Source organism: Zea mays, chromosome 2 (genome assembly GCF_902167145.1).
Source record: "Zea mays cultivar B73 chromosome 2, Zm-B73-REFERENCE-NAM-5.0, whole genome shotgun sequence".
Classification (NCBI taxonomy): domain Eukaryota; kingdom Viridiplantae; phylum Streptophyta; class Magnoliopsida; order Poales; family Poaceae; genus Zea; species Zea mays.
The window spans coordinates 40,213,126-40,233,244 of NC_050097.1; the positions used below are offsets into that span (position 1 = coordinate 40,213,126).

General features: G+C 39.8%; 1 long non-coding RNA gene and 1 other non-coding gene across 2 annotated transcripts; both read left to right on the top strand.

Annotated features, from left to right (window-relative positions):
• Positions 1–200: 200 nt before the first annotated feature.
• Positions 201–8,331, top strand: LOC118476304 (uncharacterized). Its single transcript, XR_004856177.1, has 3 exons — positions 201–444; positions 1,420–7,117; positions 8,093–8,331. It is a non-coding gene; the product is annotated as an uncharacterized lncRNA (long non-coding RNA).
• Positions 8,332–19,625: 11,294 nt separating this feature from the next.
• On the top strand, positions 19,626–19,699 carry LOC111591057 (small nucleolar RNA snoR60). Its single transcript, XR_004856820.1, has one exon. It is a non-coding gene; the product is annotated as a small nucleolar RNA snoR60 (small nucleolar RNA).
• The last annotated feature ends 420 nt before the right edge of the window (positions 19,700–20,119 follow it).

The window sequence follows — 20,119 nt, forward strand, 5'->3', positions numbered from 1 at the left end:
GGGGGTTGTTCTTTTTGTTTTTTTCCTCATCCGGTTGTTGTTTTGGGGATTTGGGATTTTGTGGAAAACATTCACAACTAGGGCAGTAGAATTTATTTGGTTTGACGCTTGCGTTGCGGTCGGGAGCTGTCGCGTGGGTTAGTTGGGCCGCAATTGGAGTTTCGGCCCATTAACCCTCCCAAACCCTAGCCGCCTCTCTCCTAACCCCTCCCTCCCATGTGCAGCCGCCCCCCCCCACTTCTCCTCCTCCCCTTGGCCGCCGCCCCCCTGCCCATCTCTTCCTCTCTCAATTTTTGCAGCCACCAAACCCTAGCCGCCCCCCCCCCCTCAATCCCCTCCTCCCAAGGTGCCAATCCTTGCCGCTCGGATCATCGTCTCGTGGTGCGAATCTCCAACCGTTTTGGTGGAGGGAAGAAGGGAGGAAGAAGAGGGGGAGAACCCAAGGTGATTTTTGTGTTCATCCCTTGTTCATTTGCGCTGCGATTCAATTGAATAGATGTTGCGTTTGCGATTAGATAGAGGGGGCTGTCCAGAATTTTACGTGGTGGACGAACAGCGGAAGTTCTAGCAGTTTTTAGGGTTTTTTCGTGAAGAATTAATGGGGATCAATTTGGGGATCTTGTAGAACTTTGTTTTACCTTTCCAACGAGTATTTATGCGCTCAATTTGGAGTTATAAATCAAAAGTTATCATCGTTTGAATCCGGGTATGTGGCTGTCCAAAAAACAGATTTTTCAGAGTGATGAACAGCAGCAGTATTAGCAGTTTCTGGGGATTTTTCGGGAGTAATTAGTGTTAATCAGTATGAGAATCATGTAGGGCTTTATGTTATCTTTCCAACAAGTACTTATGCGCTCGATTCGGAGTTATAATTCAGGAGATATCGTTGTTTGAATCCGGTTATGTTGCTGTCCAAAAAAACAGATTTTTCTGGTGGGTGAACAGCAGTGGTATTAGCAGTTTCTGGGAATTTTTCGTGGGTAATTAGTGTTAACCAGTATGATAATCATGTAGGGATTTGTCTTATCTTTCCAATGAGTACTTATGCGCTTGATTTGGAATTATATTTTAAAAGATATCGCTGTTTGAATCTGGGTATGTCGCTGTCCAAAAGATAAAGAAAAACAGATTACAGGGTTCATCTTGTGGACTGTTTTGGGCTAATTAGATATTAGAATTTAATTATAAATTGTATACAAAACTTGTGGGTAATTTTATGTAGATGCCTCTGGAGTTTTTGTTTGTTACCACTGCTGTCATAATTTTAAAGTTATGAAATTATTAAGCAGCGCCGCTGCAGTTTGGTGGGTGTAGGGAGAGATGTAACCCACGACGGGGTTTGAGTTTGTGCGTAGGTGCGGCGTCGCTTATGAGCCTGATTATGTGAAATTGGTGTACTAAGTTGGGTGTCAAAAACAGGTGGTGGACTTCCGGATCGTACTTAGGGATTTGCCCGAACTTCCGGTAAAGGCAAGTAAATACAGTGGTGGTTGCTACCGTTTGGTTTGCATCCTATTCCCTGTCATTGAGTATGCATAAGTTTTAATTATGTTAATCATTAAATTCTATGATGAAGTTTATTTGTTTGGAAGTATTAATTCTCAATTGTCTAATATTGTGGATGATCATAATTCGGTAATGATATATGTGGTTGATTCCCATCTGGATGAAGTTGAAGTGTCTTTTGAATCATGTATATGAAGTGTTGTAGGCATGACATGCACATCGCATCATCAATCTTGCATTTTGAAGTTATGTCGTGATCTTATGGTCCGACCGTACCGGTACATTTTTTAGCATCGTACGTTGCCCGAGGAGGGGTACGATGCGGCTTCATATCCTTAGAGGTATGAAGGCAGAAGTCATCCTTGCATTTGCAGACATTTGCACTCATGAGGAATATATGAAGTGTGACATTACTATGTTACTATTGTGGTTTCTACCTGCGAGGTGTGGTAACTAGGTGCATTGTACGTTGTATACGTGCTGCACCTTCGTAATAGGAAGGTTGTGGAATCAAGTGGTGGTAAAACAATGTTCTTATGTGGTTAAACTGTTTGATATTATTTTACTTGCTGAGATGTGTCATCTCACTCTTGCATTACTCAATGCAGGTACTTGATACATGTTGGGAATGAGGGGAGTAGCAGCACGTCCACTTTCACTCTCACTATAACGCTGCCCAGGCGCAACCATGATTTAATTAGAAACTTATTGTCAAAGGAAGTTTGTTTATTTTTTTTTTATTTTTTTATATGGTCGTGCGCACTGGTTAATTCAGTTCAGGTCTTATGTTTATCTTTCCTTGCTAGCCGATTAATAATACTTAGTATGTTTTAGTCATGATATATGTTTATACTCTGTTGCCCCCCTCTTTTATGCAATCTTGCAAAGGGGATGCTGCCGAAATTTTATATATGGACGTCGGAAGTGTAGTACAGTAGCATTCCGGGTTGTTTGTGGAACCTGGAGTGTTACAGTTGGTATCAGAGGATAGGCTTTAGATTCTACGCAATTTGAAGATAAATTTGACACACTTGCACATATAGGAAGGGTATGGGTTCATATATCTTTCATATTAGTATTTTATTGTATAGATGACTAGAATTTCCTTACTCCAAACCCCTTTATGGTTTGATGAGGTATGTCGTTAGCGACGTAATGCTTGATATGAAATGTTACTTCTATTTAATATTGGTTTCTTGATGTGGTTGTTATTGAAATTATTATGCGAGTGAAGCTACTAATGTACTTTTTTTATATACATATCGTCATGATGTTTTTTGGGATGCAATGTTTACTAATCTCTGAGCTATTACCATCATATATTTCTATATGCTTGACTGTGGATGTTTTTTTCCCCAAAAGGATTCTTGGGTTCTAGTAATTGTAGGACCGATTGTTTATTGAGCTTGTGTATAGAGGATCTAATCCGACTTGGTGTAGTGTGAAAACACTATACAATGAAGTTTTATGGTGTTGTTGAGTTTGATTGACTGTTGGGTTACAACCCAACTTATCAATGTGATTTTTCAATGGGTGCAGTGCTTTACACCTCACCTTTTTGTTTTGGGCTAGTGTGGCTACTTGCCAACTTGATCTTAGAGTACAATAGGTTTGTCTCCATAGAGCAAAGGCAATGTTGTACTGTCTATGAAATCTTGAGACTAGAAGAACTCAAGTGAATTTGCAAGATGACGTGGATAGATAAGTTCAACCATGTTTACATGATAGGTTTTCTTATTGTGTGCAACCTTATCTTTAATAATAGATAGGGTGATCTCAAGTGGATTTTATGTCTATATTATAGTTGAAGAGGCATGCATGTTTTCCTTCTATGGTTTGTTTCTATAGCCAAAAAGGTTATGCATAATTTTTATTTGTTGGAGGCTAGTCATGCGGACGATACGGACAACCCGTTTTATATTGTTTTTAATCGCCGATGGTACATGGTAGTTTTTTTATATGATCAGTTCTCTATGCATGCTTGTGGAATTATTATTTGGACCGCTTTATCTTAAACAAAGTCAATGTTTAACTGGAAGTTGCTTATGTTTGTTAGTCATCTATCTCTATAATGATGTGGTTGTTGCATTAGATGGAGATTTTTATTATATGAATGATGGTTTGATAGATCATGTATGTCCACTACTTTGAATTCATCCTATGACATCACTAGGTACAAATTGTTCAAGTGCAATAATAGGAGGTATTGTTGTATGTGAGGTTAATCAAAGTAGTTGGGTTAGGTGGATTATCTTATTGAAGTCCAATTACTCCTGTTGAGCATAGTATCGTGTTATTATTTTAGTGTTGAAAGTAATATTTATGAAGCTTTTGCATGAGTCTGTGTCAAGAAGTACATTAATTTTTCTTGTTGTTATCCCTCCATTGCTTTATGAGTATTGCAAATTTTATCTCTTTTGAGAGGGGGAAAAGATGTTATATGACATGAGCACCATTTGCTTCACATCAACAGAATAGTTTTGGAGATTTCTAGTAGTTGGATTCTAGTGTAATAACAACCATGTTTTATAGTGCTGGAGACGGGTATGTCAGGTGTTTCATACATTGTCGATACATGGATGTTTGACCTTAGTGGCATTAACAAATGAGGTTGTTGAATTCATTGATTGTTGTGCTTAGTGTTCTAACCTATTTGGTAGAGTGTTATTTAAAGACTTTGTGGAGTTGCATCCCAGTTTGGCAGTGGAAAATCCTAGTGTTGATGGCACCTGCCAATGACTTGGGTTTTGATTTTATCTTGTTTTTTTATTGTTGATAATGTGTTGTTTGGTTTCGGGAGGCATTTTAAATTAGTTGGAGGCTGAATCAGGCTTCACTTATCTAGAATGTTTTGTAGTATGTTTCTGCATCTTTCCATAGGATGCTTAATCACCATGTTTGGTCTAAACATTTGAGAGATATGGGTTTCTTAAAACATCTTTGTTGGTGTCTCTAGCAGAGTGGGTCTTTAATTTTGTACGGAAGAGTAGACATTGAAGACAGTATAATTTGGTCTTTGTGGATTATGAAAGTTTTAGTAATTTCATGATCTTTTCAAAGAGTATGGGTTTCTAATTCTCATTGCATATAATTGGAGTTAGGTTGCTCTGAAGTGTTGCACTGTTGTGTCTGAACTTTAGGCGTCGTTATAATCATCAATAAATCGACCGCGTTTTGATAGTTGCAGAGCACAAATTTGCGAATTCTCTTTAAGCAAAACTTGTAGGTCTTTTCAGTACCTTTTTAATGGGTATTTACTTATAACTGTCTGTTAAATAGATTTGGAGAGGTGGTTGCCCGAATATAAGTCGAATCTCTAATGTGCAGTATCTCAGGCTGAGTTTAGCTGTAGGTCATGCAGAGTTGTGGGCTATAAGGATAAATTTGGGTGCAACTTTATTGCAAAAGTCGTGGACAATTTTCAAAACTTTTCCAACGCGGGTTCGTTGTAGTTTAAGTTGAGTATAGCAGGAGTTATAGGTTTTTGAATTTTAGTTGTCCATTGTTTCAATCTTATCAGTTTTGAAACAAAAGAGTTGCATTGTTTTATCGGTTTGGAAACCAATTCCGAGACACTCATTATAATAAAAGTTCTAGGGAATGTTATAATCTTTTCAGTGAGTTTATATTTGCAAAATTTTGTTAGCTGCAGGGAGTTATGATATCATGTATAGAATGTGCTTGAATGAATATGTGGGCAGACATAACATGCTTAGATTGATTCTTGTTTGCATGATGTGAGATTAGGCTTAAATGATTTAAAAAGTTATCATATTGCTTCTATACTTATATTTGTTCTAGGTGTCTCGTAATGAAGAACCGAAAGTTATTAGCCTTTCAATGAACGCTTAATCTTAGAAGAGTAATGAACCTGATAAAATCTATTGCTTGCTATTGGGACTGCATGACCAGTTGTAGTTATGCAGCTAGTTCAGTGAAGTAAACCATCTTTTCTGTCGAGATGTTATATATAAAAGTTGTAGCCAACTTCTTTATCTTACTTGTGTAAAAATTTCATGACCATAGGTCTAGTAGTTTGGGAGTTATGATTTTCTCAAGTCCAGTCTTGAAATATGTGCAGATTCTATACAGATTTCAAAGCTGACCTTGTTTGCCCAATTTAAACTTCGAATAACTTATTATAAATTATAAAGAAGTTGTAGTACTTTTTTCTTAATCGTTACAACAAATTTTGGATTAATTTTTTTTGGAGATCTATAAGTTAAGTTACAGCTGATTTAAGTGTGATCTCTGAATCTGTCCAAATTTGGACAGCAGAGCCTTTCTCGTGTCTTTTGACCTTAATATGCATTGAATTAACTTGATATGTTTATAAATGAATTATAGACAATTCTACTAGCTTAATAAAAAGTCTGGGAGCACCTGAATTGGATGATTGAGACTCCAATTATGGATTTTTGAATTGAGTAGTTGAGTTATGTCCAAGTCTGGACAGAATTTACGTTTAGCACTGTTTGACCTTTCTAAGTGTCAAATCTTGTTGTGATGATAATACCAAGGGTATAGTGGACTTTATAAGTTTTCCATAAAGTCCTAGTTTACTAATTTTCGATGCATATTTTGTGAGTTAGGAGCAAAACAATCAACCACTGTGCTGCTATCTAGAAATATGCAAGCATTAAGTTGCTCTCTTGAAGTTGCTCTTGTGTGGCTAAGTTTGGTTTAGCCTATAGGAACATTATATGCCTTGCATTCATATATACATTCCTTGAAGTACTTGCATATGTCCATGATTGATTTGGTGTCAGGAAAGCTTGGTCCGAGGTGTATAGGACCGTCTGCTATCTTGGCCGAGTTGGCAGCTGGGCTTAGCACATGTAATTGTCGGAATCTGTGATCAGAGTAAGTATTCCATGTCTTTTTGTTGACGAAGTATTTGCGGAATCCAGACCATCAAATCGAGCTAGAGCCGATTCCTCTGTAGCAAGAGCAGACTCTAGAGTGTCGTCTACTGCGTATCTTAGAATCCTAGGAGCTTGAGGAGCTGATGCGGCAGAAGTACTCGAACTTTTCTTTATGTGTGAGTTTTGTTGATTCACTAACCTTTCTTTTGTTGTTCCGATAGAAGCGTCAGAATTCGAGGTCGAATTCTTTTTAAGAGGGGTAGAGTGTGATACCCGGTTTGCAAAGAAGAGAAGTTGGGGGTTGTTCTTTTTGTTTTTTTCCTCATCCGGTTGTTGTTTTGGGGATTTGGGATTTTGTGGAAAACATTCACAACTAGGGCAGTAGAATTTATTTGGTTTGACGCTTGCGTTGCGGTCGGGAGCTGTCGCGTGGGTTAGTTGGGCCGCAATTGGAGTTTCGGCCCATTAACCCTCCCAAACCCTAGCCGCCTCTCTCCTAACCCCTCCCTCCCATGTGCAGCCGCCCCCCCCCCCACTTCTCCTCCTCCCCTTGGCCGCCGCCCCCCTGCCCATCTCTTCCTCTCTCAATTTTTGCAGCCACCAAACCCTAGCCGCCCCCCCCCCCCCCCTCAATCCCCTCCTCCCAAGGTGCCAATCCTTGCCGCTCGGATCATCGTCTCGTGGTGCGAATCTCCAACCGTTTTGGTGGAGGGAAGAAGGGAGGAAGAAGAGGGGGAGAACCCAAGGTGATTTTTGTGTTCATCCCTTGTTCATTTGCGCTGCGATTCAATTGAATAGATGTTGCGTTTGCGATTAGATAGAGGGGGCTGTCCAGAATTTTACGTGGTGGACGAACAGCGGAAGTTCTAGCAGTTTTTAGGGTTTTTTCGTGAAGAATTAATGGGGATCAATTTGGGGATCTTGTAGAACTTTGTTTTACCTTTCCAACGAGTATTTATGCGCTCAATTTGGAGTTATAAATCAAAAGTTATCATCGTTTGAATCCGGGTATGTGGCTGTCCAAAAAACAGATTTTTCAGAGTGATGAACAGCAGCAGTATTAGCAGTTTCTGGGGATTTTTCGGGAGTAATTAGTGTTAATCAGTATGAGAATCATGTAGGGCTTTATGTTATCTTTCCAACAAGTACTTATGCGCTCGATTCGGAGTTATAATTCAGGAGATATCGTTGTTTGAATCCGGTTATGTTGCTGTCCAAAAAAACAGATTTTTCTGGTGGGTGAACAGCAGTGGTATTAGCAGTTTCTGGGAATTTTTCGTGGGTAATTAGTGTTAACCAGTATGATAATCATGTAGGGATTTGTCTTATCTTTCCAATGAGTACTTATGCGCTTGATTTGGAATTATATTTTAAAAGATATCGCTGTTTGAATCTGGGTATGTCGCTGTCCAAAAGATAAAGAAAAACAGATTACAGGGTTCATCTTGTGGACTGTTTTGGGCTAATTAGATATTAGAATTTAATTATAAATTGTATACAAAACTTGTGGGTAATTTTATGTAGATGCCTCTGGAGTTTTTGTTTGTTACCACTGCTGTCATAATTTTAAAGTTATGAAATTATTAAGCAGCGCCGCTGCAGTTTGGTGGGTGTAGGGAGAGATGTAACCCACGACGGGGTTTGAGTTTGTGCGTAGGTGCGGCGTCGCTTATGAGCCTGATTATGTGAAATTGGTGTACTAAGTTGGGTGTCAAAAACAGGTGGTGGACTTCCGGATCGTACTTAGGGATTTGCCCGAACTTCCGGTAAAGGCAAGTAAATACAGTGGTGGTTGCTACCGTTTGGTTTGCATCCTATTCCCTGTCATTGAGTATGCATAAGTTTTAATTATGTTAATCATTGAATTCTATGATGAAGTTTATTTGTTTGGAAGTATTAATTCTCAATTGTCTAATATTGTGGATGATCATAATTCGGTAATGATATATGTGGTTGATTCCCATCTGGATGAAGTTGAAGTGTCTTTTGAATCATGTATATGAAGTGTTGTAGGCATGACATGCACATCGCATCATCAATCTTGCACTAGGTGAGTGCCCGTGCGTTGCAACGGAACATAAATTATTCGTTAAAATATTAGCCTACAATGATTACAGTAAGAAAAACAACACATAATTTATAATCAACATTGTAGTCCTCTGCAGAGACAATGTTTGAGAGAGGTCATGCTAACAAGACAAAAAATCTAAAAGATAATTATTTATACGCAGATGTTCTTATAATAGTATTTCACATGTCCTATGTAATGAAAACCATCAATTGTCACTATTTTAGTATTCCTTGTGATTTAATCTTCTCCCATACATCTAGCGAACCTTGTATGCATAGATGAAAAGCAAAGGAGACAAAATTGGCAGAGATATATACTTGTAGTTCCATTGTAATTTCTCAAACAAATGGCACAAGCGAGTACACATTTATTAATATAGCAGAAAAATAACACAAAAAATAGCCAAAGAAGGAAAGAAAAAGAAAAACAAATAAAAACTACCAATAGCACCCAAAATAAACTAAGTACTTTGCAATATGGAAATATGGATTCCATTGCACGTAAACCTTTCTATCTAAAGAAAATATGATATGATGAAAGAGTGGAACATAGGTACATAACCTGACCTGAAACCATACTCATAACTCTCAGTTTATCAGGTGAGCGGTCAGTACAATGATAGAGCCAAAATCAGAATTAGCTTGTTACGGGCATCAAAACAACAATCACAGTCACCTTGTTCACGCTACATCAGCCAGAGGGCGGCAACATCGTAGCATACCCGGGGTAGTAGAAGCAGCACGCGGGAATCGACTCCACAGCGGGCAACAGGGACCCGACCTTGTAATGCCCCTCATTTCTAAATGATGAATAAATGATGGATGTGGTAACCTTTTGTTGTAGCATAGAAATTAGTTTGAAAGCAGCACAAAAAAGCTAATACATATAAAAGAGTTAACACTATAGATTAAGTAGGTTACAATTTGATTTGGTAGAATGCAAATACATCATTGTGGCAGAAGCAGCATATGTCCAGGTAGTAGGCGCTTCATACATCATATTAGCCTCCTCCACAATACAAAGAGCCTGTCATTACATACAACAAATTCCACTATTAAAATCACAGCAATCCTGAACCAAATGTTGAATACTTTAAATTAAGAGGAAAGATGCATAAAACACAACTATTGGAACATGTCATTTACAAGTCTTATAAAGCCATGCAAGTTAAACCATTGAAACAGAGCATTCTATATGTTGACATATAGAACCTACAAGGTATGCAGGCAAGACAGGCTTCTCAAATATGTGGATAGAATCAATTTATGGGCATCATTTTTAGCCTTACCTTATGTGCTTATTAAAGAAAATAGTATTTTTAATGTCTAACTTGTTCAAACTTGATCCTTTGTTCTCCTGTCAATTTTCACTGTTATATTAAAAGCAAACACATAGTAGAATAGTTGAAATTGGCTAGTAAGATCTGTGAAACAGAGAGACAAGCATATTAGTGAAACCTCTTCGCTCCAATTCTTCACTAAATTTAAAGAATAAAACTTAGAACTAACTTGCATTAAAGAAATCAACAAAAGGATAATATATTCAAATAAATGAAGTTAAAATGGTTGGATCATTGCCCTCAAATTCAAGAAGCTAGGTTAAATCGAGGCCAAGCATTATAGTTTTTGATGCTCAACTGGACAAAAGGGTCTGCAACTATATCTATATATTATTAATATGTGTGCACCACACATATCTAAAAAATGGAAGGGAAGTAAACACTTATTGGTTGTTATTTATAAAAATGGGAGGTTATTACATCACAAATCATCACTCAAAGGCAGGTTATTATCAACTACATAATGATTAGATACGCATATAATCGATCTCTGCTTGTTTTCTTTTATGCTTCCTAAATGTGAAAGTTGTAGAGTAGTATCCTCTCTCCTGTCCAAAAAAGGAGTACTCATACCTGAGCTCAACAGTTCTAGAGTATGAAAGATAAATATAAGAAAACAAGTACTATTCTTACCCAATGATGAGGCATGATGTCAGGGATTGATTGCCTCCTCATGGAAATATCTCAAGGCATATATAGGCAGGGAAACACACCCGACAGCCATCCCTCACGCATTGCAGCTACAATTTCCACTATGGCAATGAAACAAAATTTCACGGTTCTGGAGAAGTAGATAAAAGAAAAAAGGAATTTAGAGTGGGCTAGAGCATCACAGCTTCATCAGATAAACGAGCTACTGCTATCTTGCTGCTTAAGAGGGGAGCCAAAAGGATGACAACTTGTGTTGATGAGTTGCTAATTCTCTGTCCCATGTACCTCATGCCAATAGTCCATACCAACACTAAAAATGAAAATTAAACCTTCTGAACTTGCTATGCGGTGCAGACACAGACAACAGAACAACATTTCATATATGCTAAACACATACCTTCTATAGCGAGGAGGGTGGGCTTCTTTAGTGGGCGATCTGCTTGGAGTTGGCAAACAGCAGCAGAAAATAGGGCTTCTTCATAGGCTCCGTTGCTGCACTAAAATAAACAAACAACAGTAGAAAGCAATGGCAAGGAGTTGGCAAAATGAAGAAAATCATCTGTCTAGCGCTAGGAGGCAGAAAATTCACATAACTTCCGACACAGGGCAGGACGACCAATCCGTTCTAGGCCCTGTCATCACCTCTGCCACATCGTCGCGCCAGAAAAGTAGCAAAACTATGAACTCCAGGACCACATACTATAATTGGTTGATTACCTGAAAACCAAACAAAAGTCACAGATTGTTTACATCACAAGTGTAATGCCCCAACATTCTCATATGAATTAGGCATGCATAAACCTGAAAGGGCGTCCATAAAAACACATACATTTTTTCTCTGGTCCGAGCGATGTTGTTGGACCAACTAACATAAACAGCTCCTGAAATGTCCTCCACCGAGTATCTTGCCTCGCCGATGATCTATCACACATCGCCGCAATATATCTAATTCCAATCCTGATGAAACGTGTTGAAGGTATATAACTAAATATTAGGCGCAATAAAAAATATAGACTGAGAAACACCTAATTTTCCCCAATTTACTCATATTTGTCCAGTAAATCTTCTCTCCGTGTCCCTCAAAAGATGACTCCCGCACAGTCCTAAATCCCCAATTTTTATTCTCTTTGTTTACTATTTTGAGTCTAATTGGTAAATGGTGATACCTTGCTTGCTAGATTTGTCTAAGTACACCTTATTGTGTGCTTGGGAACAATGTACTAATGCAGAACAAATCAGACTACGCCCGTTGTACAAATGACTAAATAGATAGGTAAAATCACACATCTTGTTAAGAAAATAGAAAACACTAAAGCACTAAAAAAAATCTTGAATGAGCTCAGATATAAAGAAAAACATTTATCATGACAACCCACAAAGGGAAGTCTCATAATGAGCTAGATAAAAAGAGTATGAAACAATAAACACCAAAGCACTCAAAAAATCTTGAATGGAGTCAGATAGATTTGGAAAAACACATATCATGACCAGAAATGCATGATTTTGGAACATGACTATTTGTTGTCGTACATAAGCAGTCAAATTACGACAAAGGTGAACTTGTAAACAACACTCCACATTTCCCTGTTCTATAATGTAAGCAGAATAAAGTAAAAAGAAAGCAATTTCCTCATATTATATGAGCAGAAAATATAAACTACTGATCTAGTATATATATGAATAGCGAAAAGGATCAAGATTGTGGATTAGGAGCTCAAACATCCAAGCTGATCAGGTTTAGCAGTTCAGGTAGTCCAACCAAGCTGATCCTATCACAATATCATGTGTGTTGTAGGAACTATTAGCATACTCCTTTTCTGATCCTTCAAAATGGATAACATAGAAACACAAACGTGACAACAGTCGATGAGAATCTCACTCTCGAAAGCTGATTTTAAAAGCAACAATGGAGCATATCTTGGATTTATTAAATTGAGTCGTGTCTTTCTTGCGCACCCTTTTCTGGATCTGTGAATTGCGTAGTACACAAGGCACGACATGAGTGCTGTTTACCAGGGTAAGAAAATTCTCCCAGTAAAACAGTGAAATAGAAAGAACAAAAGAATTGAACTCAGCAGCAGCACTTACCCGTGTCGCCAGCTGCGGTAAGCCAAGTGTTGATAAATTTGAGATTCAAGAAAAATTAAAGGTTTAGTAATTCACATATGACATAATGCATAAAAAAGTGTGATCTTAATTCGTCATATTGTATCACTTTAGAAACAGTATATATTATATATTCATTAGCACATATGCATAAAAACCACCAGCTTAGTTACTCCGCAAGCCAAATTTGAGCTCAAAAACTGTGATTGATATTCTAAGGGCAAAAGGAAAATATCAACCCCAAATTGATCCATGGTTAGAAGCTTACCCACAATCTTTCTCATTTTCTTTGTTTTTTGTTTCTTGAAGTTTTGTACCATGTTTCATTTACATCTTTTAACAAGGCACGACAGAAGATAGAACCCTCCTGTTTTCCTTCAAACAAAAAAATTACCAAGTAGAAATCGGAGTGTAGGCCACTCTTTGTCCTCTCGTCAAACTGACTTTGGTTCAACTCAAACTCATGAATCCGCAGGAAGCAGACACATGAGCCTCCTTATTGGATCTCCATATCTTCATCAAGAATGTGTGGCACAGATCAGGTCGCTATAACCGCGACCGAGTGAGATGAGATCCAAAGTGGTCAAGTTTGTTAGTATAAGCAGGCCAGGGTTTGTGTTATAACAATTTGTCAACATGAACTGAGTGCCACGATTCAAACATGAGTTGTGAATTCATATAAAAAACTTATATCCTTCTACAGTTATAAACAGTGGCAACTGAATGAATTAACAAGATATTTGTACCCCACCAAGTGCATGCTTATCAACCTAGAAGACCAACTGAATGAATTAATTTTTAAAAGATGTTAACAAGAGCATAAAATGGCAATTAGTATCTTTGAATTTCAGTGCATCTTATCAGAATATGTTCATTCTGTAGCAACGCACGGGCATTTACCACGGATAAGAGAGGACATCAAAATCATTAAAGGACTAAAATGAACATTTATATATAAAAAAAAATGGGGTGATGTCATCATACAAAACACTGCATATTATTACAACAGTTAAATAAAATATCCTAAATCATGGCGAGTAGCTCCCTATTATTATAACATATACACAATTGCACCCCAAGGACAGTGTCCTCATTTATTGGATACAGAAATTTGGAATACTACAACAGTCCCCTACCACCCTGTTGCACTAAGGGTAAATGCAGGGAGATAAACATAAATACATACATGCATAAATATTCCATCCGTATGTATACGAACTTAGATGGACCTCTTGTGTGATCACGACAACAGCAGCAGCACAAGTCTGATGATTCTCTTCGTGTTCCTTAACTACTGTGATGCTGTTATCAAGTTTGATGACCCCCTTTACAAGTTATCATCATCAAATATTGTCGAGAGCACAAGCCCTCGGACGAATTTGCTCATTTGAACCCTTTCCTTCTGATCTTTCTCCGACAATGATGGTTCAGCCCTGTAGATTCACCACACCAATTTAATCAAGAATAAACACCACATAGAAATATAGTGAACGAGGGGGAAACATTAAACCATGTTCATTATTTTGTTCAACTCACAAACAAAAGATGGCTTTGTTGACAATTAGCATTGCGAAACTAAGGAATTATGCATGACCAGATAAGAAAAATGGAGATTTGTTCATTTCGTAGGTCTCTGACAGAACATGTGGATGCAATCATGCATGCAACTCATAACAATCCCTTAGAAGAGGATCTGCTATAATTTTCTAGAAGCGTAACATTTTTCATTTGCTAGCACTACAAAAATCTATTCACCTTTTTGTTTGTTCCTAGCTTGGCTTATGCCCGTTCACTACAAATATAAGATGCCTACCTCCAGGTAAGACACAACACAGAGAAGACCAATGTATAAGCATCAATAGCACGGAAGAAATTGCCTCAAGCAACATGATAATAACCATTTAATACGTGACAGTCCTTGTGAGTTGCTAAGGCGAAGCACAAAACTGGAGCAGGAACATAAGAGATGAAAATAGCATGTGACCACATCTTTTTCTCTAGTCTCGATATCATGACATGTATGTATTTTACCTTCATTGGATGAACCGTTGTGGGGCAGTTTGATATCAGGTCAGATGGAAGTTGCATGCCACAAGAATATGAGCCTACACATCCTGTCACTTGATTCAACATGCATACCTTTTCATCATCACTATCGCCAGAGTTTGCCTATATAACACATAGGCAACATATCAATGAAACTACGAGCAACCTGTTGCAGAGTTCAGTAATTGTCAGCTAGGTTTTAACATACCTGGATGGCTTTGTCAACCATCTGCCTGTCCTGTGATAGTAATCAGCCCAAGAAAAGTGAAAACTTCAAATAATGTCTTTGCGCGCCTGACAGACGTCATGTTTCAGACAATATAATTTTAGATACAATAAAATCCTAATAGCACAACGCGACTCACCTACAAGGTACAACAGAAAACAAACATTCATGTTTCAGTAACCACTAACCAGTGGTGACACACAATAAAATATGCCTTTGTTGAAAATAAGAAAATTTCATGTTTAGTTGACTAAACATAAAAAGTTCTTGCATGATATTATCAGATCTTTCAAATTCATGTTCATCATCCGAACTTCCTTGTAAAGAAACCACAATTAGATCCAGTTTGGCCCTTTTTCCGAGTTCGTGTTGAACTCAATTCTCAATGCCTGGTTCACACGCTTGAAGATAGTATCTTACACAATTCTACTTTGCAAAAAATGTTTAGGGGCTAGTTTAGAAACCCCATTTTCTTAAGATTTTTTTATTTTTCCAAAGAAAATTAGTTCATTTTTCTCGGGAAAATAGAAAATTTCCTTAAAAGAAATGGAGTTCCCAAATTAGCCCTAAAATGGCCAAAAATTCCCACCTTACGCTCAACACAGATCACTTTATGTCTATGTATCTTCTCCCAAAAACAACCATTAAAAGTTCAGAGGCAAAAAGGAGGAGATTTTTTTTTGGCGAGGAGGGGTGGACAAAAAGAAATACCATCTTGTGACTTGTGAGCTGCTGGCCTTGGTATTAAAAATCTGGAGGCCATGAATATTGGCCTTCTCTGTGAGTGGTGGTACAATAATTTTAGATACAGTAAAATACTAATAGCATAACGCTCTCTTCAGTAACGATAGGTTGTATAATGAAAGCTTAAAAACTTGAGCACAAATAATATAATTTTAACCTAGCTAATAACTTATTAGCCGACTAATAATTAGAAGAACATATCAACATACACTTAGAAAAAAAATGTAATTTGAGTTCCACGTGTATAGATGAAGTTGGTAAGGGATTATCGGGTGGAGTAGGATACACGCTAGTGGCCAGCATGGAGAGGAAGAACCCGTCATACCTGCAATGAATCCCAAACCCAGCCTCTCAATCAGTCAACCTTTGAGTCATTATAGAAGAATGGATCTTCAAATTAAAAGGGGGGCGAGTTAGGGAAGAAACAACGAGACGAGAGGGTGCAGACGCACCACTTGAAATCGACGCCACACATCGGCATGGTCTTCGTTCTCTTGTTAAGGGCCGAACTGAAGAACAAAAAATCAAGAGTAGAACTTTAATTGGCAGTTCAAAATTGAATAAATAAATGGGAAAATTCATCCGTCAATCCCACGACCGCATCGCACGAACCCGAAAATCCACACTGCTCACCTGAGTCCAGCCAGCAGGCGGAAGCACTGCGGGGGCAGGGGAGGGGTTCGCCGCTGACAGCGCAAGCTCGCCACCCCGATGCGACCGAAGGCTTGCCGGGGAGACAGGGAACGAGGAGGCAAGGGAGATTAAGATACTGTTGTGATTCTGCTCATCGCCGAGGAGTGAGCTTCTCGCCGCCTCCGCAGCATCTCATCGCAACGCCTTCCGATTTCCGAACCAGTCCACGAAAGCAAACGGGACGGAATCGGAGACAGCAAGCGCTCCCGCACGGCAGCACCGAACGGACTCGGCCGCCTAGCCAGCTAGCCTGTCCGTGGCGGGAGTCGATGATGAAGTCCTCCTCGTCGTCACTGTTGGAGACGACGGACTGCACGAAGGCGATCCCGAAGAAGCTGAGGAGGTAGATGAGACATGCCACGACGCCGCAGATGGCGAAGATCTCGGCGAGGGAGACCACGTGGAGCGGCGTGGAGGCGCGGATCTTCTCCCGCCACCGCCGCATCAGGTACACCAGCGACGCGGCGAACATCACCGAGAAGATGAGGTTCGTGTGCCGGATCGGCAGCGGCAGCGCGTCCCCAGCGCCGAGAAGATGAGGTTCGTGTGCCGGATCGGCAGCGCGTCCCCCGCCTGCACACGCACCTGCTGCCCCTCGCCGTCGGTCGCCTGCTGGCGCCGTAGGGAGCTCCCGTGCGGCGGCGGAACCCTGCGACGGACCTCCATAGCCATAGGGTGCGTCGGGCTTGCTCGTCGGCGCTCAACCGCACGGCGGCAAGGAGGAGGAGCGGAGCAGTGGCCCGGGGTTTGGAGATTTGATTTGGGAGGAGGATCGATCTCGACCCGTGGAGGGGGAGGCGGGGCGGCGGCGGCTCACGCGGGGTGGGGGAGGGGGAGGCGGGGGGACAAACGTGGGCGTGAGCGGGCAGACGGTGTAGATTTACGGAAGCGAGCGGACGGTGCAGATTTACCGAAGGCAGAACCAGGGGAGGCAGCCTACCCCTTACAGCCTTAATAGTAGTAAAGATATGCAAAAGCACGTAAACAGGTGTACCGTGATTATTACACGTGGTAGGAGAAGAAGAAGTTGTCGATGAGGCTGCTCTTGCCGCTGATTTCCAAGACCTTCGGAATCTCCTCGGGCCGGACCACGCTGTGGAAGGAACAAAAGCACGTAAACATGTATCTGTCGAAGTCTTTAACACAATGAAAAAATACCAGTAACCATAACACAGATAGCATGCAAAAGCACGAACAAAAGCACGAAAAATATCGTTGTGCGTCCTTGAAGGCGCGTCAACTGTTCTTTAGTGAATTTGGATTACTCCCACACCCCCACACCCTCAATGACTCTCCGAGAAGAGAATGCAAACACAATATGTAATGTCTACTAAGTTACTAACTGCTTCCAGCAAATATAAAGCGCCCATAATTAAATTAAATTGATGAGTTGAAAGACACAAACCTGCAAGAACTTCCACTTTTGAGACCAGTGCCTAGGGTTAGGTACTGTATTTCTGTATGCCTTGTGTCACTGTTTATACATAAGTACATCAGATACGACTGAGCCAAATTACAGAAGCATTTTATCTGATCAATGCATACAAAATTAATTTTGAAATCTCTAAAAGAAAATACAGACATAATTATTTCCGTTGAACAGAAACATCTTCAAATCAATGCATGGACACTGAACACACTTCTTTTTCAGCAGGAAAGATGTTTTAACTAACCTCCCCAGCACTAAGGAACAAATAAGTCTGCTCTGTCAGGGTACCACGAACCATCTTGAGTGTTGCTAATAAACCTGCAAGGACCACTGATGTTGGCCCTGCAAACATTCATATTTTCAAATCAGTACAATTCTGAAGGCAATAAAGTAAAGGATGATGAACGCTTACAACCGATGGATCAAATCCTCCAAGAGCAGTGTATAGAGCAAGTTTGCCTACATGAATTCCCATTCCTTGTAGAAGGATTCGGTATAATATAAGCAAAGGTCCTCATCCTCAGCTCCATCATCAACCTCATCATCAAGGTCCTCATCATCACTCTCAATGTCCTGCAACATATATAGAAGTACATCTAAGAATATTATCAGAGAGGCTAAGTGGCTAGCTATAACGACAATCAACCAAACATGTTTCATTCCCTCGAGATGAGTAAATTATACTTCCACTTAACGAAGTTCAATTTGAAAACAAAATTTCTGACAGAAAACAATAGAACAATAACCAGAGTTTGCTATTACAGACATGCAACACCTGTCATGTATAAACATTTCCAAATCACTTGCTTACCCAAGACATAGAAAAACTTGGAACATGTCCCTGTGCAAAGTAACCTTCTCTTTTACTTTTCTTTAGCAACAAAAATAAGAAGCCATGTAGTTTAATCAACAAAAATAAGAAAAAAAGCCACGTAATCTGGTGTTTGCTGTTGTACAACAACAATCATTTGACCAGATCTTAGAGGTGCACCCGATACACTGGGAACCTTATCAGTCACCAGCTTTGGCGTTGTACTGTTGTAGCCTTTCTTTTGTCACTGGCCCAGAGTACCCACTGAGCGACTGAAATGGACCAGGAGCCCAAACACCACACGCACGGAGCGGTGGTGGCGACGCCCAGGCCCAGCCCGTCCCCGATGGACTGATCAGTGATCATCTGAAAAGGAGGAAGGAGACTGCGGCCGGAGCAAAGTGGCAGGCAGTCTAGCAGCGGTGGAGTGGCCATACCTGATGCAGCCAGCCAGTGTGTGCAGTGCGGCAAAGAGGCCTCGAAGAAGTTGCATACCGTGGGCTCTGAGCCAACGCCCGGAAAGCGAGCTGCATTTGTCTGCCACTCTGTGAATTTGGCATTTTTGAGCGTCCCCAGTCTTGGCCCCAGACCCAGAGTTGTGCCTGCAATCAAAGTTGCTGCTTGGATCGTCAGGATTAAAAAGAAATCATGCTTTCACCGACCGTTCAGGCTTTCGTTTGCCCTTGTAACTGGTATAAGACTGAATCCAGATGTCCTCATGATCTCCAGTCGTCAAATGCGTGCTCCATAAATGATCGATGGACAACTCGTGTTTGTTGTCTGAACATTTCGGCGTTCAGCGCTCACAGAAACCACTGGACATTTATTCAGAAATGTGAGCGAAACAGCTGCCACATTGTTGAGTTCTCTCACAGGAGTGGAAGAGACCTTGTCAACATGGCAAAGAAGAGGACCAATGTGATCCCCATTATTGAGGATGTCAGGCATCCGGCAAGGTACCAGATGTTGGTTGGCATGGTTGATGTTATCTTCTCTGATGTTGCACAGCCAAACCAGGTACCATTTCCTTCGAGCCTGGTGTCTGAATCACTGGGCTGCCACATTGTTGGATTGAGTGTTGTTTACCCTCGTTCTCTGCCTTTATACTCTTTTGATTTTGATCTGGCAATATTGAGCTTAACAAATTATGATCATACTTGGATTCCCATTCAAGACATCAATTGGATGATGCAGATTCGAGTTTCTGATGCCAGTTGTGCTCAATGCCAAACTTATCTTTATTTGCTTTGTGCTATTCTCATTTCTTTGTTTTGCTTTATTGGTTAAGTCCATGTGTGTCATGTACCCAATACAATACTTCACCATTTGGTTTTTGCATTTCTTTTTTTCTGTGCTTCTTGACTATGTCACATTTGATAATCCATCCTTGTTGATTGTAACATTGAGTTTGGAATGTCAATTTGTACATTTCCTGTTATAGCACATAGTGCTTGGAGTTATTGATATGGATTTCTGGATAATCTATTAATCTTATTTGCTATGTATTTATCAATTTGGGTTCATAGTATTTCTAGTTGGTAATGCCTTCCAATGTTAGAATCTTGGAATGATACTTATTTTGTTGACACATTTGGTACATTTGTAACATTTTTTTGGAGTCATCTGGATCCT